Source organism: Rhinolophus ferrumequinum, chromosome 11, assembly GCF_004115265.2.
Source record: "Rhinolophus ferrumequinum isolate MPI-CBG mRhiFer1 chromosome 11, mRhiFer1_v1.p, whole genome shotgun sequence".
NCBI classification, from domain to species: Eukaryota; Metazoa; Chordata; class Mammalia; order Chiroptera; family Rhinolophidae; genus Rhinolophus; species Rhinolophus ferrumequinum.
Window position 1 is genome coordinate 24,410,206 of NC_046294.1, and position 25,618 is coordinate 24,435,823.

Here is a 25,618-nt window from a genome sequence, read left to right on the forward strand (position 1 = left end):
AGGGAGAGCGGCTGTTCACAATCTCAGCTGTAGAGGGCGCAGCTCACTGGCCCACGTGGGAATCGAACTGACGACCTTGGAGCCACCGGGCTGGCCCCTCCACAACTACCTTGAAACAACTACATGACTTGGGGCTGGTGGGTACTGGAAAAACACACTTAAAATAAATGAAAGTTAAAAAAAAAAAAAAGGAATTGCCAGGAATCACTGAGAAGCTTTCAAATATATTTGGAGTATATTTTGCCTAATAAAAGAAAGTGGAAGGATATTCAGTAGCTGGTATCAGACTAATCTCCCTAGTAAGGAAAACTACAAAGGCTGGCTAAAACACATACCAAAAAAAATAGCTCTGTGTATGGACTACGGGTGATAATGATGAAATCAAGTTAGGTTCATCAATTATAACAAATTTACCACTGTGCTGAGGGATGAGACATGTCAATAGTGTGTGGAAGCAGAGGGGATATGGGAACTCTGTGGTTTATGCTCAATTTTGCTGTGAACCTAAAACAGCTCTATAAAATAAAATATATTTAAAAAAAAAATCTGTGTGAAGTCATCAGAGAGTAGGCAAGACAGCTGGGATTTGAGGGAACAAACTCCCATAGCAAAGAGAAAATTTATTATTAAAGCGAGCCTTACATTTCCTAGAGGGAGTCACCAATTGACAGCAAGGCACACAGGACCTGCAGCTGTCCCACTGGGCAGGGAAAACAAAAACTGGAATTCAGAACCTGCCAAGGAAAAGGGGCCTTGGCAGATACTCCAGGCTTTTCAACTGAAACCACAAAAGGCTACACCCTAGGAATAAGGGCATACTGAAATAGATCAGCCTCTCTTGGAATAACATGATCTACCTACTCTACCTGGCTTCCAGAATAAAAAAAGAATTATCTCTGGAGGAGGATATTATCATCCAGAGTTCCTTGCACAGCAATGTCCAACAGAACTTCATGCAGTGGTGGAACTATTCTCGATCCATACTAGTCACACCCATCTATTGACAACTTGAGAGGTGGTTAGCGCAACTGAGGAAATAAATTTTTTAATTTATTTAATTTTAATTAATTGAAATTTAAACCTATGTATCCCTGAGTGATTAGGGCTACACATTGACCAGCACAGCTCAAGAATTCTTCATACCCAAGGTCCAGTGCTTAAGAAACAAACAAGCAAGTAAACAAAAAAAAAGTTACCAGCCTAACAGTAAATACAATACGAAGAAACAAAGGGAGGGGGGGAAAAAACAATAGAGGCAGCCCATTGTCATTCAGCTACTGAAATTATAACAAGGACTTTAAAATAATGATAAAAAAATGTTCAAGAAAATGGATGAAATTATAGAAAATTTCACCAGAAAACTGGAATCTACTTTTTAAAACAACAAACTCTTAATTCTAATACCATTCCCCGGAGAAATAGCTGATTCCAGGGCTGAGGCAGGGAAAGTATAAGGTTGGCCTGGAAATCTTGTGCCAGAAAACCTACTCAACAACTTAAAAAAAAAAAAAAAAAGATCTACTAATACAAACAAAACATCAGTAAGCCACAAAATTATGTTGACAGAAACAAACCTTAGACAAAATAGTCATGCTGTATCATTCCATTTATATGAAGTTCTAGAAGAGAAAAAATTAATTTGTGTGAAAACCTCCTCCTATCAGTAGTTCCACATGGAAGGGGTGAGAGGCAGAGACTAGGACTGAATGGGAAGGAACACGAGGAAGGCTTCCTAGGGTGATGGTTAGATCTTGATAGGACTTGGGTTACACAGCTGTATGGCATTTGTCAAAACTCACTGAACTTGCATTTCACTGTATATAAAATTTACTTCCAAAATAAGAACCATAAATAAATACTGAGCTATTTCATGAAAGACATGCTTAAGTGATTCATGATACAGTGTACTGATGCTGACAACTTACTTTGAATTGCCTCATAAAATAAAGATAGAATGATGAATGGATAGAGATATCTATAATAAAGCCAAGGTAGCAAAGTGTTAATTGTAGAATCCAGGTAGTAGGTATATGCACATTTACTGCAAAATCCTTTGAAGTTATTTGTAAGTTTAAAAGTTTCACAGTAAAATATTGATGGGAGTGGGATTTAAACATAGGCCAAGCACAATTTAACACACACACACACACACACACACACACACACACACACACACATTAGTCAACTGCTTAAACCAAATACAAAGAAACAATCTTAACTGCAGTCAGAGAGGTGAAATAAAACCTTTTAACATCAAAGAAGACAATTTTCTATAGAAATAATGGAAACCAGAATATAGTAGAATAACATGTTTAAAGTGTTGAAAGGAAGTAACTCCCAAAACATACCCAGGGGACAATATGCTTCAAAAGTAAAAATTTTTTTGTTTTTGTTTTTTTCAGAAGTGACACATTCTAAAATTGATCTAAAAATGCAAAGGACCAAAAACAGTCCTTTGAAGAATAAGCAGAATGACATATTATCAATTATGGAACAGACAATGTGATACTGATGCAAAAATAGACAAAATAATGAAGAGTCCAAATACAGACCCACACTTATAAGGTCACCTGGTTTATGACACAAGTTGTCACTGCCGTGCAGTGGACTAATAAAACAGTGCTCAGTTAAGGGACATCCACGGGGCGAGGGGGAGGGTGGGGGCGGGAATGTGCCTTAATCCTTACCTTATACCACATATACAACTATTAATTCCAGATGGATGGCAGATCTAAATGTGAAAGGTAAAACAACAAGGCTTTTAAAGAAAACATCTTAGTGACATTAGAGTAGGTAAAAATTTCTTAATAGGATATAAATGGTGTTAATCGTAAAGGAAATTTTTGAAAAATAAAATATTAAACTTTAAAATAAGACCATGTAGGGGCAGCCAGTTGGCTCAGTTGGTTAGTGCACAGTGCCACAGAACTCATAACACCCAGGTCGCTGGTTCGATTCCCACATGGGCCAGTGAGCTGCACCCTCCACAACTAGATTGAAAGAAAAGAAAACAAAAAAAACAACACTTGACTTGGAGCTGATGGGTCCTGGAAAAACACACTGTTCCCCCGATATTCCCCAATAAAAAAAAAGTTAAAAAAAAAATAAAATAAGACCTTGTATTAAATTAGCCCATGTATTCACCTAAGTCAGCTTTAAGAGAGTGAAAAAGTAAGCCACAGAATGGAAGAAGATACTTCTCAAAAAGGTTTCATGTTGCAACTATACACTTTAAAAACTGCAAATGAACACTAAGACAGCCAAGCAAACAGAATATTAGGCAAAAGAAACTTCACAAAATAGAACATCCAAATAGTTAATAAACTTTTGGATAGAGGTTATATGCGTTAGTTCATATAACCCATACTATAACCAGTACTATAACCAGTACTATAACCAGTACTATAACCAGTACTATAAAAAACCTACTGAAGTTACACAGTGCTTCCTAAGCATAACATTCTACTCACACATTTTTAAAGTATTCTAATCCCTTTTTTGATTAACCGTGTCAGCTTTTTCCAATTCAATGCTAAAAGCATACCATAATCTTGATGCCACTGCAACTGGGTTTCCAAGAGGTCATTACGTTTGTGACATTTGCTGGTAAGTACATTCATATTAGGAACTGAAGAGGTAAGAATGAGCAAAGTAGTAAAAATCTTCCAGTATGTAAATGTGTGCACATTGTGATCTCTAAACCAATCTGTAACACATCTCAAACAATGCAGGAAAAACAGGAAAAGGCACAGACTACTGGTTAAAAAATGAATGACTAATCTAATGCAGAAATCCAAAACAGGGCAGTGAGAAAAGTATGACAAAATCTACATGTGGGGTATTTCAGAGGTAAAATCCATAGGCTATGGTCAGTGGTTAGATATATATCATCGAAACAGCCAAGCCAAAGAACTCAAAGTTTCCAACACTGAATAACCAGGAAAACCATTCCTTTTCTAATCTTGATGTGTAATCAGGGAGGATGAGAATATTTTGGGAGAAAGATGAATCATTTGAACATGAGTTAGTAACATCCAGACTCTCTAAGGAGATAACTGGAAACAGAAATTGGGTGTTCAAAAGGAGGTCAGGATACAGGAAAGTGTCTGAAAGTTTGCCATATTAAACAAACAAACTGAAGTCAGGGGACAGAGTAAGGGCTCCAAGAGGGAACTACATTAAATGAGAAAATGGCCCAGGACTGAACCCTGGAGAGTGTATTCATTTAACAGGTGACAAAAATAACAAGCAAGTCTGTCAGAGAAGTGCAAGAAGAACCTGAATGAAGGAAGGTAAGATGTTTAGGAAGCTACCAAAGAAAGTTTCAATAAAATGAAGCACTAACACAGTTGAATGATACAGATCCAGCCAGATGTGGACTTTAAAAACAAAATCCATCCAATTTGGTGATTAACAAACAAGACATCAGTGTCATTCAGGAGAGGAGTTTCAGAAAGACGAGGGGCAATCCCTAGAGAAGGGGCACAGTAAAGTGGAGAGGCAGAACTGAGCTCAAACCACAGCTCTGCAAGCTGTTAGCTGTATGCCACTGGGCAAGCTGCTGACCACATTTGAATCTCAAATTCCCTATTCATAAAATACAGATAATGTTATTACTTATGATGGGTAAAGGGTAATTACGAAGTTTCTAGCACAGTGGCTTGTACTAAACAATTTAATTATTATTATTATTATTACATGAACTCCGTTTTTATATCCAATCTCATTTCCCACATGAAAAAGCATAACCCACGACAGAGTAGGGAGACTTCAAATTTTTTTAAATGTAGTGCAGTGATGACAAAATTAAAACTTGATTTTCTTTTTTCCCTTAATATATAAAGCCAACAGTTTGAAAGACCAGAAATATCCTTGTGGTGACAAGAATGTAAGAAAGGGCATTTTCACACACTATCGGTGCGATTATAAATTGGAATAGTACATTTCTAGAAGGAAATTTGGCAGTGACCATCAGCAAAATGTACATACATATCCTTTGACCCAACAATTCTCCTGAAAATGTTGTGAAAATGCACCAGTAAGTATCCAAGGACATACAAGAAGGTTCTCTGTGATATTATCAGAAAACAAACAAAATGTACATCACAGAGGGCTGTTTAAAAAAAAGTATAAAATATACTGTAAAAATTATAAACCAGAGCCACAATATAAAGGGGAAAATTATTCCTGTTTTGCTTCGTAGTCTTCTCTATCATCGAATTTTTCTGACAGTGAGCATTCATTACTACTATAATTTTTAAAAAACCGTTAAATCAAATAATTTTTAATTTAGTACACTGATTTTTAGATATATTTGGGTTTTTTTGTAATTCACTATTTTTTCACAAAAGAAACATTTGTTCTTTTTAATGTCAAAGTTTAGCACATATTAGATTCTCTCTCCTAAGTAATACAATCTCACCACACCAGCTGATGCCTAAATTATTCACTGGCCACTGAACTGGCACTCTTCCGTGGCAGCAGGCACTCTGTTAATAGCATCCAGGGTGCTGAATTCCATTCACGGGAAAATGCTGAAGACTCAGAAAGAAACAGGCACATACATTCTGAGGTGCGAGGTCAGGCCTGATATCTAATCCGTCATTACATTTTATTATAGTACATTCATGAGACCATATGCACCTTTAAGACAAAACTATATGTATAACACAATGAAAACCACTGATAACCTCTGAAATTATAGACTTTTACTCACGTTAAAAAAAAAAACCACAAATGTTTTCTTTTTAATCTATGGATAACCAACAGTTATAAGCAATTCTAGAATACAGTCATTCAAAGTTGATATAAAATTACATATCAGCCGATTTTATATGGCATTACATATTTTACATTTACAATCTATAGAATTAACAAACTGTGACCAAGCTTTTATAACTGTTTTTGCCCTATGCCTGACTAGTATTATTTAGCATTTATATATTATTATCTTATAATCTAACATCACACCTATAAGACAAGAGGATCATATAATACAAACTTTAACCTGTTAATGTACAAAGTTAAATAGTCAATCAGTAATAGAATTAGGATTAAAATTCAGAGCTTCTAGTCTGCTGCTTCTACCCAAATTCTGTCATATTATTCATGTTGTTTCTTCTTCATATTACTGAAATCATTTACTGAATCATAAGCACTGGTTTGTCATCATATAAAAAGAAATAAGTAAGGAATTATCTCAGGAGTTAATTAGGACATTAATTAAATATGGGTAATTATTGTATGGGAAACACATTATCTTTCATTTAATTCCAGTAAGGGTGGAGGAAAATGAGGAGGATATTGGGAGGAAAGGAAATTAGAAGTTACAAGTGCCTGGGCGTATAAGAAACATAGAATTTTAAAACTGAAATCGTTTTAGATAACCTTTAGAAAATCTAATACTTACAATAATTCCAAAGCTGTTTCCAAAATGGACAGTTTCTACATGGCAAAGTAGCTGTATTTTCCCTCCTCTCTTTCCAAGGAGTTTAGTTCCTTAAATACTTAAGATACCTTGTCTAAAATATAGTTCTATGGCACAGAGCCCAGGACTAAGCAAGATAATAATACACTTGGTTCTAATACTTCAGAATTATAAACTAAGATATGTTTATGTTCCTCAGATAAAACACATGCATCTAATCCACTTGTTTACCAAGTTTCTTATGGTTAGCAGAATCAGTTATTTTTATATGAATGGGGGTGAGGATACATTAGAGTTCTAGTTACCAACGAGGAAATTTTTTAACAATGAAAGATGCCTGAAAAAAAAAAGGTGGTACTGTAGACATCAAGGGAATAGGCACTGTTTGGAAAGGAATGCCACCCAAGTTACCATGGCAAAACTGGAAGGGTTTACAATGTTACCCAATATGTGGTTGGCATTATTATAAACAAGCGCAAAATTCTTGCCAAGAGAATAATGTACATGTTTAGCATATTAAGCACCCTAAGACCGAGATAGCTTCCTGAAATGCATGAAGGACAATGATCAAAAAAGAAGGAAGCCAAATAGAAAGGTACCTGGGTTCTACTGAAGCGCTAGCCTGCCCCACCCAGAGAAGCACACTTTGTGAGAACCAATGGAAAGGAGCCTGAGCTGCTGGAATCCATTCCCCATGAATTCATGGCATGATAAGTGTAAAAATAAAAGACCTCTGTACTGTTAAAAAGTTTAACAACAAAAAGAGAGAGAAAATTAGAAAAAAAGAGAGGACTAAGCTCATAGCTCTAGAAAGTAACTGATTCCATAATATACCTGTGTTCACTAAAAAACCAAAGTGTTTATTTCTTTAAAAAAAAATCACAAAAAGTAATATCACAAAAATATCTATTATACTATTACATCAAATACTCCCACATACCTTAAGTACCCATGGGTATATAAGCAGGACCCAGTTTTAGAAGGGAAGTCTCCTGTGATTACTGAAAAGACTTCAAGGTGAGGCTGGACAAATAAACACATTAGGATATTATTAAAAGTAATTAATGCATGGGTGGGGGGGGCGTTATGTTAGAAAATACCAAAAATCCCTTCCCAAAACACCAAGTTCATATACAAAGAACAGACTGGTGGTTGCCAGGGTGGGGCTGGGAGGGTAAGGTGAGGGCAAAATGGATAAAGGGAGTCAAAAGGCACAAACTTCCAGTTATAAAATAAGAAGTACAGGATGTAATGTATGGCATGGCAATATAGTAATAATACTATACTGCATATTTGACAGTCGCTAAGAAAGCAGATCTTAAAAGTTCTCATTACAAGAAAACGAATTCTGTAACTCTGTATGGTGACAGATGTTAACTAGCTTATTGTGATGATCATTTATTTTGCAATATACACAAACACCGAATCATTATGTTCTACACCTGAAACTAATATAATGTTGTATGTCAATTATACCTCAATAAATAAAATTTTAAAATGGGATATTTTATCATGGGAAAAAAGTCCCTTCCAGCTGTAAAGTCTTATGAGTCTGTGTTCTAGTCATTCACAATAAGGATTAGCATTTCCTCATTAAGGCTCAGTGATGCCTTTTCCACATGCAAATACACTTCTGTGGTAAGTATAGCTCAGAAGGAGTGAACACAGGGTAGTTCAGGAAAGATTTCATCCAGGAGGTAACATGTAAGTAAGTTAAGCCTTAAAAGGTAAATATAATTTTCATAGGAAGAGAGATGGATATTCAGGACTATACAAAGGAATAGGAATGAAAAGTACAAAGCATGTTTGAAAGATTTTATGAGGCAAGGGACGCTCTGAGAGTAAACTGCACAGTAAAACTGAAAAGGGAAGATGAATCAAAATGTTAACATAGACAAAAAACATTAAGTATTGTCTATACCCATTGGTCAATCTACGTTCTTAAATTCTGACACATATTAAAGGTAGCTTTAACGTTAAAATTCTCAATTGTATTTTTGGAACCATGTATGGTGACAGAGGTTAACTGGACTTATTGTAGTAATCACTTCGCAATATATGTAAATATTGCATCATTATGTTGTACACCTGAGACTAATATACTGTTATACATTAATTAGATCTGAATTTTAAAAATTCTCAATATGACATCATTTTGGGGGAAATGATGATATTAAAAAAATCTCAAGGGACCCCAAATAGCCAAAACATTCCTGAAAAAGAACTAGAGGGCTCACACTTCCTGCTTTCAAAGCCTATTACAAAACTACAGTAATCCAAATAATGTGGTGCTGGTATAAAGACAGGCAAGTAGACCAAATATGGAATAGACTATTGAGCCCAGAAATAAACCCTCAAGTATGTGGTCAAATGATCTTTAACAAGGGTACCAAGACTGCTCAATAGGTGAAAGAACAGTCTCTTCAACAAATGATGCTGAAACAACATGCAAAAAAGAGTGAAGATATCCACATGCAAAAAAGAGTGAAGTTGGACCCTTATATTACACCGTATACCAAAACTAACTCAAAATGGATTAAGGAGCTAAACATTAAGAACCAAAACTATAAAACTCTTAGAAGAAAACATAGGGGGAAAGCTTCAGGACACTGGATTTGGAAATGATTTTTTTGGCATGACACCAAAAGCACAGGCAACAAAAAGCAAAAATAGACAAATGGGTCTACATCAAGCTTAGAAAGTTTTGTGCATCAAAGGAACAATCAACACATTGGAAAGGCAACCTACAGAATAGGAGAAAATATTTGCAAATCATACATCTGATAAGGAGTTACTATCCAGATATATAATGAACTCCAACTCAACAACAACAACAAAAATCAAATAACACGATAAAAAAAAAAAAGGGCCATGGACTTTAATAGACATGTCTCCAAAGGTGAAATCAAATGGCCAAAAGGATGCTCAACATCACTAATTAGAGAAATGCAAATCAAAATCACAATGCAATATCACTGCATACTCATCAAGATGGCTACTATCAAAAATAAACAGAAAATAACATGTACTGGAGAATAGGGAAAAAACGGGAATCATCATGTACTGTTGGTGGGATTGTAAAATGGTGCAACAGCTTTGGGAAAAAGAGCACAGAGGTTCTGTCAAAACTGGAACTACTATATGATCCAGCAATCTGAGTCTTGGGTTTTTAATCCAAAAGTATTGAAAGCAGGGTCTTGAAGAGATATTTGTATACTCGGGTTGATAGCAGCATTATTCACAGTAGCCAAGACATTGAAGCAACCCAAATGTCCACCAACAGAAGAATGGATAAACACAATGGAATTTATTAAGCCTTCAAAAGAGAGGAAATCCCATCACATGCTACAACGTGGATGAACCTTGAGGATATTATGCTAACTGAAACATGACAGTCACAAAAAGACAAGCATTATATGACTCTACTTACACGAGATTTTTAAAGTAGTCAAATTCATAGAAACACTAAGTAGAATGGTGGTTACCGCGGGGTGGAGAGGGTGTGAAATAGAAAGTTGTTTAATGGGTACCGAGTTTCATATTTGCAAGAGGAAAAAGTTCTAGAGATCTATTTCACAACAATATGAACATACTTAACACTACTGAGTGCACACTTAAAAAGTTAAGATGGTAAATATTGTGTTTTTTCACAATAAAAAAATGAAAAAATTTTCCCTATTAAAAATAATTTCGGCCATCAAATTATTAGCTCTAGATGACAGTACAGTTTACAAATGAGTCCAATTTGTTTTTCTAACATACAGGGAGTAGTATGGATAAAACATTTTCAGGGTGAAATATACGTGGGGTTAATTAAGTATAAAAATGTGCAAATACTATGTAGCAATTTTTAGAAACATAAATTATGTTTAATATTCCTTATAAATATTAACAAAACATTAATGTCTAAAATTATAACTCAATAATCTTAAAACAAATGTACAAGGTTATTTTAATTCCCATCAATAATCAAGATTTCCATTTTTCACCTATTAGAAATAAAAGATTATCTAAAACTAAATAAAATTAATGAACAAACGAGTTCATTAAAATTTGGAAAGCATTTTAGCTAGTCACCTTGATCTGAAAGTATTTGAATGATTTAATGCACTCAATCATGAAACTAAAGGCAGTTAGTCACCATTATAACTAAATATATTAAAATCAAAAGGCTTCATGAAAACTTAATACACTAAAGACATAAAAGATCACATTTCAAATCTATTTATTTAAACAAACATTTTGAATCTTACACTTTTTAGTTTATAACCCCCCACAAAAATTCCTGCTTTTTATAAAAGTACCCTCTAGGAAACAATCAGCATATTTGAGGATTTTCAGATTTCTAAACATTAAGAACTATGATAACTATTTTTGGTATTTGAAGTATTTAAGACAATTGTATTCATTTACTTTCTATTATAGACAACATCAAATACACAGTTGAACTACCGTCTACCAATCACCCAACTTCAAAAATTACCAATGCATCAACAAAAAGACTGTCTAAAATTATCACAATAGAGCTAGTGGGAAAAATCCCAGATATATAATTTCATTTATAAATACTCCAACATAGCACTCTAAGGGATATTTAAATAAGTAACCACAATGCCATTATCACACCCAAAAAGTCAATAATTTCCTAATATCATCGGACATCCAAATTTTCTCTATCACCATATAAATGTTTCTTTACAGTTGATCTGTTCAATTTACAGTTAATCTACTGTAAGTGGAATTCACACATGAAATTTCTATTTAAATAGTTCCACAGAATAAGATTAACCTACAGAAATTTATATTGAAAGAGTTTACACAAATAGAGTTAATCAAAAGCAAATTACAAAGGAGAATGTGTTCTGTGATCTTATTTTTATTTAAATATTTATATTACTACATTGTAAGAAAAGTGGTAATTTCTATGGGATAAACACTAACAACTGATTTGGGGGAATTATAAAACAAATCAGTCTAAAATAATTTAACTTTAAAAATAAAATGCGATTTAGCTTTAAAAAATTTTAAAGGCTATTATTTCACTTTTTCTGATTCAGTCATGTCTAAAATACAACTAGCAGAGGGTTTTCCAGGGTCCTCTGTTTTCCTTGTTTGTTTTTTAATGCAGTTTTAACATAGTGTCAAATATATATTTAAAAGGATAGATGATAGATAGATAAATAGATAGATACTCTGAATCATAATGATAGTCCTACTTGACAAATAAGAAAACTGAGGCTGTGTTTTATCTGAGGCAGGAGTTTTATCTAAATTCACACACAATTTAAGTCAACAAATATCATCAACCATAACAAAGCATCTATCACTTCAGAAAAAAATTTTTTTAATCCTAGTAAAAAGTAAAACATTAATACCAAAATGTATCTTAGATGCATCCATTTGTTTCTACTACCAACAGTGTCTTCTCTCTGGATTACCTTAATGCCTCCTTCCTAATGGTTTTCCTATTCCTCCTTTCATTCTTGTCCTCTTTCCCCTCCAAATCCAGAGTGATACAAACAAACCATGTTAATATCAACCCTAAATCACACCTCTACTTTATCCATTCCACTAGCCCGAAGCCTCACTGGCAGGCTTCCAGATTCTTTATCTTACCAAGCTCCTTCCAATCTCAGTGCCTTCGCATAGACTGTCTCCTTTGCTTAGTTAGGGCTCTCATTCTACCCACTCTGTATGGCGGGCTCCCTTCAGATCTTAGTTTAATATTTCATGTCCCTATAGCTATTTCCTGTGCACCCAATCTAAAATAGATCCCTACAACTGATTAGCTATTTGGAGAAAGATTCACACCTCACACCAATTACAAGAATAAACTCAAATGGATTAAAGATCTAACTACTAAAAATATAATTCAATAAGTACCAGAAGAAAACAGGGTGAATGCCTCAGTATGGGGAAAGGCATTCTAACTATGACTTACAATCTAGAGGCTATAAAAGATTGATAAAATTGATACCACACAGACACACACACACACATACACACACACACACACACACACACACATTTACAAGGCAAAAAACCTAAAACAGTCAAAAGATGACAAAATGAAAAAAATTGCAACATATATCACAAATAAAGGGTTAATATCCCTTATATATGGCAAAATCCTAAAAACTGAGGGACAAAGGACCGAACTTGATAGAAAAATGGGCAAAGGACATGAACAGGTAATTCACACCCACACCCTACACAATTTTAAAATGACCTTTAAACCTGAGATGTTTAATTTCACTCATAAGAGACATGCAAATCAAAACAACATGGATAACCATTTGATTGGCAAAATTTTTAAAGAATGACAACATACCCTACTGGCAAGGCTATAGAGAATAGGGACTATCACTTATTGCAGGTCGGAATACAAACTGGTACCTTTCTTATAAAGAGGAATTTGGCAGTATTTAACAAAACTACCTAGTCATTGACCTTTTCATTAAATAATTCCACTTCCGGAAATTTACATTGAAAATACAACTCCAAAGATACAAAAACGCATATGCACAAACTTATTCTTTGTAGTTTGTAATTGGTAAACACTGTGTCAATAATTAAGGAAGTGGCTGAATAAACGATGGTAATCTACACAACGAAGTACTATTCAGCAGTAAAGCACAATGAGGAAAATCTCTATGAACTGACACGTACAATTTCCAGGAAACACTGTAAATGGAAAACAGACAAGTGTAAATGCATATCTATAGTAGGTTATCTTTTCTGAAAGGGGAATTGAAAGAACAGACATTATCTTTTATCTGCTCATTTGTACCCCTCACCACACACACACACACACACACACACACACCACACACCCCCCACACACAGAATGAACCAGAAACTAATAATAATGGTTACCAAGATGGGTTGGGTAGGAATGAGGTGGAATAGATGGGGCTGAGGGGGTGCGACACTTCCGAGATAACCATTTGCTGTAGTTCTAATTGTGAGACCCACGTTAATTTCACATAGTCAAACAAATAAACAAGCAAACAAGGACATGGGAGACCCAAAATAGCATACAAAGAAATGAATTTAATTATATTTCAAATAAATAATCACACTGAAAGTGGGAGAGAGGAAGCTTCGGAAGAACCAACCTCAGTACTAAAACAGTATTTTGCCTACATGCTCCAAGGCTCAGACTAAAAAAAGTCATAAATAAGCGGTCGGATTGGTAAATTAGCAGTGGTATGGTTTGGCAATTTCAAAACTACTTTAAATGTATTCTAGCATTGAACAAATAAGTGACATATTGTGGATGAGAGTCAACAATATGACACCTTTCTCTTGGTGTCAGAGAAAGGATTATAAATAAAAGGAAAAAGGATAGAATGAACGCTAAGGTGTCAGAATTGGACAAGTGAGTATGAATTCATGGTTTTACTACACAAACAGATAAAGAATTACACACACACACACACACACACACACACACTTTCTAACTGCCACTCAACGGGTCTAATAGCAGTAACACCCTTGCACTGCTAAGCACACTTGGCACTAGCATCCAGATCTTGTTTTATAAACACCATTTTCCAATAAAAGGAGCCAGAGCTCCTTAGAGAAATAGCCCATTCCAGGGAAAAGCACGAAGTAAACCTGGAACATCTTGTGGTGCCAGAAAACAAGCACTCAAGGAAGGATGGGCCAAGGGAAAAGGACACAGAAACAAGCTTAAAGAGGCTCTCGCTGGAGAGTTCAGGACAATTTTGCAATAAAACAAATAATGACAAATAACAGATTATAACCCATTGAATATGAATCCATGAGTTCATACAGAAACAAACCAGTGAACACCAAAAAAATAAAGTGAAGGAAAACTCTTCCTTATAGAGGAATGAGGAAATTAGAAAATCATCATTTTGCAACCCCACACTTACAACTGTTTACGGTTATATTCATGAATGGGTGCTAAAATTAGTAGTAGGAAGTAAGGTGAGAAACAGTGTATGTGAACAGTCTCAAAGCATCTCTCCACAAGACACTTACTAATTACAAAGGAAAAAACACAGCAGAAAGACCTGGCAGTCACCACCTCAACCAAGTGACCAAAGTTACCATTTCCAGCAATGGGACAAAGTAATATCATGTGCCTCCCAACATGTGAGGACACAGCATCACTTCTGTGAAGTTATTCCAAAAACACATGACCTTAAAATATCAGGCAAACCCAAATTGAGGAACATTCTACAAAATAACTGGCCAGTACTATTCAAAAGTGTCATTGAAGGCAAAGAAAGTTCTTTGAAACATACATGGCAAACAATGCAATGTGTGATACTGGATTGAATTCTGGGCCAGAAAAGGGTCACTCGTGAAACAATTGTCAAAATCTGAATAAAATCTCTAAATAGGCCAGTAGTATTGAATTCATTTTAATTTCATCAACTCAAAGAGTATTTTGAATTGTTCAAACCGTTCATCAAATCCTAACCCTGAGTTGAGATGTTAACTGATGATGACACTGATCATTGTACTAGGGTTACACAAGAGAATGTCCTCTGTTATAGAAAATACACACTGGAGTATTAGAAGGAAAGGCGCTTCACATCTGAAACTCACTCTCAAATACTGAAAGAAAAAAAATGTGTGTGTGTGTGTACACATAGAGAAAGAATAAGAGATAAAACAAGGTGGCAAAATGTTTAAATTTGAATCATTTGGGGAATCTAAGTGAAGGGTATACATTCATACTATTTTTGCAACTTTTTTGTACATCTAAAATTGTTTCAAAGTAAAATATTTTAAACAGTGAAGCGCATGGGAGTGTTATTCTCACTCCCTGTTCTTCTCAGAGGACTTTCCTTCTTTGGTTGTCTTCCATTAGATTGTTCAGCACCACGATGATAGAGTCTATATCGCTGCTGCTAAGTGTCAATACTTATAGGTACTAAACATTTTGAATAAAAGGCGTAATTATGGACCATTTTGCAGTTTTCTATTCATGCATCTTTTCACTGATACAATTTTAAGGTCTCCATCAACTGATGAATCGATACATAAAATGTGGTACATCTCTGTAAGACAATATTATTTGGCAACAAAAAGAATGCAGTACTGATACACATTACATGGATGAATCTTGAAAACGCTAAATGAAAAAAGCCAGTCACAAAGGACCACGTATCATATGATTACATTGCTATGAAATGTTCAGAATATGCAAACCCACAAAGCTAGAAAGATTTTCGGTTGCCTAGGGCTGAGGGGATGGGGAGATTGGAGCTAGATGGTCAAGGGTGCCAAGGTGGGGGTGGGGGAGTTCTTTTGGGAGTAAGGAAAATGTTCTAAAAATGACTGGTGATGTGATGATGTACAACTGTGAATATACTAAAAGCTACTGAATTGTATACACTTGATATGGGAAGTTCATGGTATGTGAATTAAAAAAAAAACTTTTAAGAGCTCTGCCAAAATTTTTATTTTAAGGCCTGATATATGTAGTAATCTATGCCTGTGGCCACAATACATGGCATTGAAAACCACTTCATCATAGACTTTCACAAACTTCTATTAAACTTGTTAAAAATAAACCGAATTGACAATCATATATTTGTCTAATAAAGATTTCCAAATAAAAACAACTATTATATGATACAGAGAAGAAATTGCCAGTAATTTAAGCCTAATACTGAGCTTTTTTAGATAACGGTGGGGTAATGAGAGAGAACACTTTCAATCCTAACTCCTCTACTCTGGAGGCTGATTCAGACGTCATCTCTTTCCCAGAAGCTTTCTCTGAACCCCCGGATTAGGCTAAATGCCCTCTGGGTTCCCCTAGTATCCTGCACACACCTCTACCCTAGCACTTCTTGAGGCAAACTATCTTTCTCCACCACTAAATGATGAAAACATGTTTTAGTCACCTCTGTATCCCTAGCACCTAGCACAACACCAGAACACAAAAAGGGCTCAACAAAAATTGTGAGTGTGAATTTGGACCTGTCTGACTTGTATAAGCCTCAGTTTTCTATTTATTAAGAAGGAATGCCACCAATTGTCTTACCTAACTCACAGAGATGAGACATGAGAAACAAACTAGGACTTATACGCAAAATCACTTGAAAAAAAATGATGCAATATATATACATGGTCTTCTATTATTAATATTATAAAGTACCTAATATAAAATATTTTTGGATCATTCTATGTACCTTTATTACAGGAACTTTTTCTTTTAAACTTCCACATCTAAAAAGGCATGAGAGAATAGGAATGCCCTAAACAAAAACTGATAAGCCTAAATTAATTGTTGACCATTACATGCCTTTCTGTCAACTATTACATGCAAAACAGAAAGCATTTTTTACTTCAACAACAATTAATGCTGAATTACTCAGTACAGGAGCAAAAAATACAACTGCTATACAAGTTGTTTTACAACCCACTTTCTTGGCTCTACGTTCTGAAATGACTCAGAACCACAGTCTAAAATTCTATGTTTAAAAAAAGGAAAAAGATATTCATGAGCCGAGTGTTGCCACCACACCTTATAAATATAGCACCTTATGCCGCTAAACCTTTTATGCTAAAACCGTTTTCGCATTCAAGAGCCCTACGTGTTCTTGACAGAAACCACACTCAAGTAGCTGAATTTAGAACATGCTGACCTTGAGCAAATCAATGCCCTTAGCATGTACTTCTGGCTTATATCACCACAAGAGCTAGACAGCCTCACCATCTATAGTAGTCAACAATTTCTGGCCACTGTCCTGTTCTATTTTAAGATATCCCTACTACATTTCTGTGTTGCACAGTTCAAAGAAATAGAAGAACACATGAACCTGTGTTTAAACACAAATCGTTTACCTTGGAACCTGGAGTATGTGTGTTCCTCCTGTGATTAGCTCAAAAATATTTAATTTGGTTAAGCTTCTACTTCCTGCTTTCATTTTTTAAATATATTTTTAACAAGAGTAAAAAAAAAAGTCAAGAATAAGACACTTCTGTTTATTACCCAATCAGATTTATAAGTAACCTCAGTCCTAAACTACGCCAGATTTGGCAACGTTTTCAAATATAAACTGCAAAAAATACTGAAACTAATAGTTACCTGCTTCATGCAAAATTATACTATATATATAAAAACAGTACCTGAATAAGGACTATACTAAATTTTTTACCAATCTACCTTAATATTGACTAACTCTTCTAACTCTTGGATCTAACTGACATAAAGTCCATTTTTTATTTTTTGTATCAACCAACATCAGTCAACATCAACCAAAATATTAGCAGTCTTTGTTTATAAATAAGAACCTCATTTTTTTCTAATTTTAAACACAGAACCTGTAATTTAGCATAGCAATTGTATAGCTTCTGAAATTCAGGTAAATTTACTTGAAATTTTTATATCAAAACAAATTAGAAACTTCTAATTGTACTTAGGAATGAAAAAAAAAGCTATGAATAATTGCTAACAGAGGCTAGTATTTATGCAAAAGCCTAATGCTAGAAACGAATTATTATAAAATATCTAGCATTTTTAGATTGCTTTTAAAAGGATTTCCTTTACTCTCTTAAAACATTTAATAAACAGATAATGTCAAGTACAAAAATTAAATGAAGCTTTTTTATTTACTCTCATCCAAAAGATTTCAAATAAAGAAAAGTATCACATAGACTAAATCTGTTATGTGGAATAATGCGGGACCCAAATAAAATGAAGTCATTAACTAACAAGTGAACTAAATATAGAGGCCAAGCAGCTGGAGCCTCCCGGTTTATATAATATGCTAGCTGACTACTCAAAGCTCTTAAAACAGAATCCATGGAGTACAAAGGGAAGGAACAAAAACAAAAACCATTGTTCTCACACTGTTAAATAAGATTTTTAAATGTTTCCAGGAAAAAAATTAACTGAAAGATAATCTTATATTCCATTTAAATGGGGGGGGGAAGCCTATCAGGGGCACAGAGGATCAAACAAATGTAATTATATGAGATATTAAACAACATTTACCACCCTGCCACAACTAATAACTTTTAAACCATCTAAAAGGTTTAAAGAATGGTATGTAGCATTCAATACTAAAAATCATATAATCAGGAATCTACTAAAGGGTAAATCAGACTGTATTCCTAATTTCTAATATATATTTCAATAAATTTAATAATCATTAAATGACATAAATGTGGGGTTGTTCTGATTACCTACCAATAGCAGGGCATTTGTTTGGTGTTGATTTATTTTTTAAATGTAAGTATAACTGGTATACAATCCTATATGTTAGTTATATTAGTTTCAGGTGTACAATATAGTGATTCGACGTATTTATACCTTACAATGTGACCATCCCACTAATTCTATCATCCCAGTAATCATCTGTCACCATGTAATTTATCATAATTTATTGACTATATTCCCCTTCCCCTTTTCACCCATCACCCACCCCCTCCCTTCTGGTAACCATCCCTTTGGTCTCTGTTTCTATGAGTCTGTTTTTGTTGTTTTAGTTTTTTTTTTCTAGATTCCACATATAAGTGAAATCATGTAGTATGTCTTTCTATGCTTGACTTATTTCACTCAGCATAATACCCTCTATATCCATCTATGTTGTCACAAATGGCAAGATTTCATTCTTTTTATTGTGTGATATTCCATGGGGGTGTATGTGTGTGTATGTGTGTATCACATCGTCTTTATCCATTCATCTGTTGATGGACACTTAGGTTGCTTCCATATCTAGGTTATTGTAAATAATACTGCAATAAACATAGGGTTGCATATATCTTTTCAAATTAGTGTTTTCATTTTCTTTGGATAAATACCCAGAAGCGGAATTGCTGGGTCGTATGGTATATCTATTTTCAGTTTTCTGAGGAATCTCCATATTGTCTTCCACAGGGGCTGCACAAGTTTGCGGTCCCACCAACAGTGCACAAGGGTTTCCTTTTCTTCACATCCTCGCCAGCACGTTATTTGTTGACTTTTTGATAATAACCATTCTTACTGGTATAAGGTGATTGCTTGTGGTTTTGATTTGCATTTATTTCTCTGATGATTAGTGATGTTGAGCATCTTTTCAGAGTCCAGATTGCTAACCATTACACTATGGGGCCTTGAGCATCTTTTCATATTTCCGTTGGCATCTGCATGTCTCCTTTAGAGAAATGTTTTTTCATGCCCTCTGCCCATTTTTCGACCAGATTTTTTTTTGTTATTGAGTTACATGAGTTTCTTTTTGGATATCATCCCCTTATTGGATATATCATTTATTAATATATTCTTCCTTTTTATCTTTTTTATCATAGATTAGTTGATCGTATAAGTGAAAGTTTATTTCTGGACTCTCTATTCTGTTCCATTGATCTACGTGTCTGTTTTTGTGCCAATACCATACTGTTTTGGTTATTATAGCTTTATAGTATAGTATGCGATCAGGGAGTGTGGTATCTCCAACTTTGTTCTTTCTCTGTTTTGACTACTCAGGGTCTTTGGGGGCTCCATACAAATTTTAGGATTATTTGTTCTAGTTCTGAGAATGACATTGGTATTTTGATAGGAATTGCACTGAATCTGTAAATTGCTTTGGGTCATATGGCCACTTTAACAATACTATTCCTTCCAGTCCATGAACACCACATATTCTTTCATTTATTTGTGTCCTCTTCAATTTCTTTCTTCAATGTCTTACAGTTTTCAGAGTACTACATTTTTCACCTTGGTTAAGTTTATTCCTAGGCATTTTATTCTTTCTGGGGGCATTAAAAGGTGGTTCAACATCTGCAAAACAATTAATGTGATTCATCACATCAACAAAGCCAAGGATGAAAATCATATGGTTATCTCAATTGTAAATGGGCTCTTTTCTTCATTTCATCTTCTGATTGTTCATTATTAATATATAGGAATACAACAAATTTCTGTATATTCATTTTGTACCCTGCTACTTTACTGAATTTTTATTAAGTCTATTAATTTTTTGGTGAATTCTTTAGGGTTTTCTATGTATAGTATGTCATTTGCAAATAGTGACAGTTTTGCTTCTTCGTTTCCTATTTGGATGCCTTTTCTTTTCCTTGTCTGAGTGCTGTGGCTAGAACTTCCAGCACTATGTTGAATAATAGTGGTGAGAGTAGGCATTCTTGTCTTGTTCCTGATCTTATTGGAAAAGCTTTCAGCTTTTCACCAATGCATATGTTAGGTGTGGGCTTGCTGACATAAGTTACTTCTATAGCCACTTTGTTTAGAGTTTTTATCATAAATGGATGTTGAATTTTGTCAAATGCTTTTTCTGCATCTATTGAGATAATCATGATTTTCATCCTTGGTTTTGTTGATGCGATGAATCACATTGTTTTGCAGATGTTGAAACACCCTGGAATCCCTGGTATAGAAATCCCACTTGATTATGGTGTATAATCCATTTAATGTGCTGTTGAATTCAGTTTGCTACTGTTTTATTAAGAATTTTGGCATCTATGTTCATCAGGGATACTGGCCTAAACTTCCCTTCCTTTGTAATGTCTTTGTCTTGTTTTGGTATCAGGGTAGTGCTGGCTTCATAGAATGAATTTGGAAGTGTTCCTTCCTCTTTGATTTTTTGGAATAGTTTGAGAAGGATAACTACTAATTCTTCTCTAAATGATTGGTGGAGACTATGGTCCCGGGCTTTTATTTGTTGGCAGTTTTTTCGATGACTGCTTCAATTTTATTCCTAGTAATTGGTCTGTTCAGATTCTGTTTCTTCCTGGTTTAGTCCTGGTTTAGCTGTGTTTCTAAAAATTTATCCATTTTTTCTAGATTGTCAAATTTGTTGGCATGTAATTGTTAATAGTATTCTTTAACAATCCTTTGTATTTCTGTGGTGTTGGTTATAATCTCTCTTCTTTCATTTCTGATTTTATTTATTTATGTTCTCTTTTCTGCTTGATTAAGTCTTGCTAGAGGCTTGTCAATTTAATTTATCCTTTCAAAAAAACAGCTCTTAGATGCATTACTCTTTTCTATTGTTTTCCTATTTTCTATTTCATTTATTTCCACTCAAATCTTTATTATGTCCTTCCTCCTACTTACTTTGGGTTTTGTTTGTTCCTCTTTTTCTAGTTTCTTTAGGTGTAAATTTAGATTGTTTATCTGGGATTTTTCCTGCTTCTTGAAGTAGGTCTGTATAGCTATAAACTTTCCTATTATAACTACTTTTGCTGCAGACCATAGATTTTGTAAGGTTGTTTTCATTTTAATTTGTCCCAAGGTAGTTTTTGATTTCCTGTTTCATTTCCTCTTTGTTCCACTGGTTGTTTAGAAGCATGTTGTTTAATCTCCATGTTATTTGTGTTTCTTCCAGTGCTTTTCCTGTAGTTGATTTCTAGTTTCATGCCATTCTGGTCAAAAAAATATGCTTGATATAATTTCAATCTTCTTGAATTTACTGAGGCTTGTTTTATGACCTAGTATGTGATCTATCCTGGAAAATGCTCCACGTGCACTTGAGGAAAATACGTAGCTTGCAGTTTTTGGATTAAATGCTCTATAAATGTCTATCAAGTCAAACTGGTCTAATGTGGCATTTAGGGCCATTATTTATATTTCAGTGCTCCTATGTTGGGGGCGTAGCTATTTACCATTGCTATATCCTCTTCTTGGATTGACCCCTTTAAAATTATGTAATTCCTTCTTTGTCTCTTTTTACATTCTTTGTTTGAAGTGTATTTTGTCTGAGTATTGTTACCCCAGCTTTTTCATTTCTATTCGAATGGAATGTGTTGCTCCAGCCCTTCACTTTCAGTCCTTGTGTATCTTTTCAATATGAAGTGAGTCTCTTGTAAGTAGGTCATTTTTGTGTTACCCATTCTGCCACCCTATCTATACCTTTTGATTGGAGCACTGAGTCCATTTACATTGAGGGTAATTATTAATAGGTATGTGCTTACTGCCATTTTGCTAATTGCTTTTTTGGTTGCTTTTATTGTTCTTCACTGCTTTTCTTCTTCCCTTGATCTCTTTGACTGGATTCCTGTCTCTTCTTTTTTGTGTTCATTTTTTTGTCTGGTTTTCGTTTATGGTTACTATGAGGTTCATATATATCCATCTATATCTCTAGCAGTCTAATTTAAGAAGATAGGCATTTAAGTTCAATCGCATTCTAAATGCACTACATTTTTACCACCACCCCCACTCCTTGTTTTTGAGATCATGTTTTATATCTTTTTGTTTTGTGTATCTCCTGATTGTTTAATGTAGTTATAGTTAATTTTACTACTATTATCTTTTACCTTCCTATTGACTTTTTAAGTGTTTGATTCACTGTGATAATTGTATATTTACCTAAACCAGTGAGATTTTTTTTTCCCTTCCCTGTATTTTCTTATTTCTGGTTATGGCCTTTTCTTCTCTGCATAAAGAAGACCTGTTAACATTTCCTGTAAGGTCAGTTTAGTGGCCCAGGTGAACTTCCTTAGTTTTTGCTTGTCTGGGAAACTCTTTATCTCTCCTTCAGTTGTAAATGATAACCTTGCTTGATAGAGTAGTCTAGGTTGTAGATTCCTTTCTTTGAGCACTCTGAATATCTCCTGCCACTCCCTCTGGCTTGTAAAGTTGCTTCTGAGAAATCAGCTGATAACCTTATGGTGTTTCCCTTGTATGTAACTTGTTTTTCATTCTTACAGCCTTTAAGATTGTAAGAATCTTTATTCTTAACTTTTGTCATTTTAATTAGAATATGTCTTGGTGTGGATCTCTTTTGAGTTCATCTTGTTTGGAACTCTCTGTCCCAGGCTTCCTGGGCCTGGATGTCTGTTTCCTTCCCTAGATTAGGAAAGTTTTCAGATATTATTTCTTCATATGTTCTTTCTGCCCCTATCCTTCTCTCTCTCTTCTCCTTCTGGAATCACTATAATGCAAATGGTAGGACACTTGATGTTATCCCAGAGATCTCTTATACTATCCTCATTTTTGAAATTCTAGTTTGTTTTGCTGTTCTGATTGGGTGATTTCCATTATTCTGTCCTCCAGGTAGCGAATCCATTTTTCAGTACTAACTAATCTATTGTTGATTCCTTCTCATGTATTTTTCATTTCAGCTATTGTATTCTTCATCTCTGATTGGTTCTTTTTTACATTTTCTATCTCTTCGGTGAAGTGTTCTCTGAGTTCTTCTACTGTATTCTTAAGTTTGTTGAGTATCCTTATGACCATTTCTTTGAATTCTTTATCAGGCACATTACTTATTTCCATTTCATTAGGCTTTTTCTCTGGAGTCTTTCCTTGTTCCTTTTTTTGAGGCATATTCTTCTGTCTCCTCGTTTTGTTTGACTTTCTGTGTTTGCTCCTATGAGTTGGATAGGATGTCTCCCAGTTTTGAAAGAGTGACTTCTTAGTAGACCATGTATTGAATAGTTATGGCAGGCTGGTTGTAGTCGGGGCAGGTACATGCGGTGCCTGGTGTGTCAGCTGGTCTGAAGGGGTGGGTTCCGTGTGGGGTAGCCAGGTATGTGCTTGCTTCCTTGCCATTCTAATCTGGATGGGATTGCCTGAAGTAAATAAGGTTGCTCTTGGCGTGCCCTATTGCATTAACTGTCTGTGATCTGAGGTGGGTCTAGGCAGAGTTGCTTTGCAAACTTGGGTCTCAAGGGCCCCTCTCCAGTTGAGATAGGCCAGCATGCACGCTCCTCGGCTTTTTGCCAGTTCTCCCTTTCTAGGCAATATATCTCCTTGTGTGCCAGCCATACGCTTCTCGCCCCACAGACAGTGCTGCCAGAGTGACCCATCGCTTAAATTATCCAGTCAGAGCAGGGTCTGGGCAGGACCACTCTGCCTGCCTGCATCTCAATGCACTTTCTCTAGTTGGGGCAGCCTTGCGTGAGCGCACACAGTTGCATTCATGAACTCAGCAGCACACCTCTCATTCCACATGGGTCAGCCCTTACTGCATGCCCTGTTGCTTTAATTGTCTCCAGTAGGAGTGAGGGCCTGGGCGGGGCTGATGAGTGATCGCTAGCTCCACCCTTTTTCTAGGTGGGACCGCCTTACCTGTACCCACAGCCATATGTCCTTTGGTAGTTCTGAACTCTCTCTGGGCGGGGCAGGAGCTGCTACACCAGATGCACCCACAATAGCACCCCACTCACTCCGCAACTGGCAGCCCAGTGTGTGCGTACTGCAAAGTTTTTCTAACTCCACACTTGTGCATGTAGCAGCACCCTACTCTCTCTGCACTTTCTCTGGACCGGAAAGTCCTGCATATGGATACTGCAGCGTTTTGTTTGCTCCCCACTCTTTCTAGGATGGAGAGCTCCATGTGAGCACACAGTAGCACCCCACTATCTCCGCACTTTCTCTGGACAAGGTCGCCTTGCAGGTGGCTACTGCAGCGTTTCGTTGGCTCTGTACTCTCTTCAGGCAGGGCAGCCCCTTGTGTGCACTCCAGTGGAAACTCGAAGTAGCACCATGCTGCACCTGCTGGATCGATGTTTGAGAGAAGGCGCCCCTTGCATGCATGCTATGGTGTTCTCCTGTTTCTGCTGGGTCTGGCTCCAGTAGGGGTGGCTGAGGACATGCAGGTTGGCCAGAGAACCTGGCTGGAGCCTGCCCACTATCTAGGTTCAGGAGAAATGTAAACAATGACGCTCCTGGGTTTCTCCGGTCCTGGGTTGTTCCCTCAGCTCATGGAGAGCTCTCATGGTACCCTGACCTTCTCTATCTGGTCACTCTCTCTTCCATTTTATGCACAGGTTGTTCAATTGGCTCACAGTTATCTCTCAGGAGGATTTGCTCTAAATATAGGTATACATTTGATGTGTACTTATGAAGGGGCAAGCTCAGCGTCCACCTATGCCATCATCCTGGACCCACTCCTGGAGTTAGTTTTGTAGTAGCTAATTAATTTCTCCTTTATTTTGTCCTGGATCCTACAGCATATATTTGCAAGAAGCTAGTCAGGGTGAGAGGTATAGTGCAAAGGCAGATGCAATACCTGAAAATAGCTACCCTTTGTTGGGCCTAAATTTATAGTCCTCGTGTTCTAACAATTTCTAACAATAAACTGCATGTGTTCATCTACTTGCTAACTTACTTATTACCAATACTGGCAGATCTGATATAAATGCCCACTGTGTTGGGACCCAGGGGGCTCTGCAGTACACCAAGGCCATACATTTGTTCAGGCTGAAATGAAAACCAATTTCTCAAAATTATAAAACTACGGATTCAAATCATTTACATACTCA

The 25,618-nt window shown here is 35.7% G+C and overlaps 1 protein-coding gene across 6 annotated transcripts in view; it reads right to left on the reverse strand.

Moving 5' to 3' along the window:
- The window catches only part of HIPK3 (homeodomain interacting protein kinase 3), a 99,926-nt gene that overhangs the window by 38,513 nt on the left and 35,795 nt on the right, over window positions 1-25,618 (reverse strand). The window lies entirely within an intron of this gene.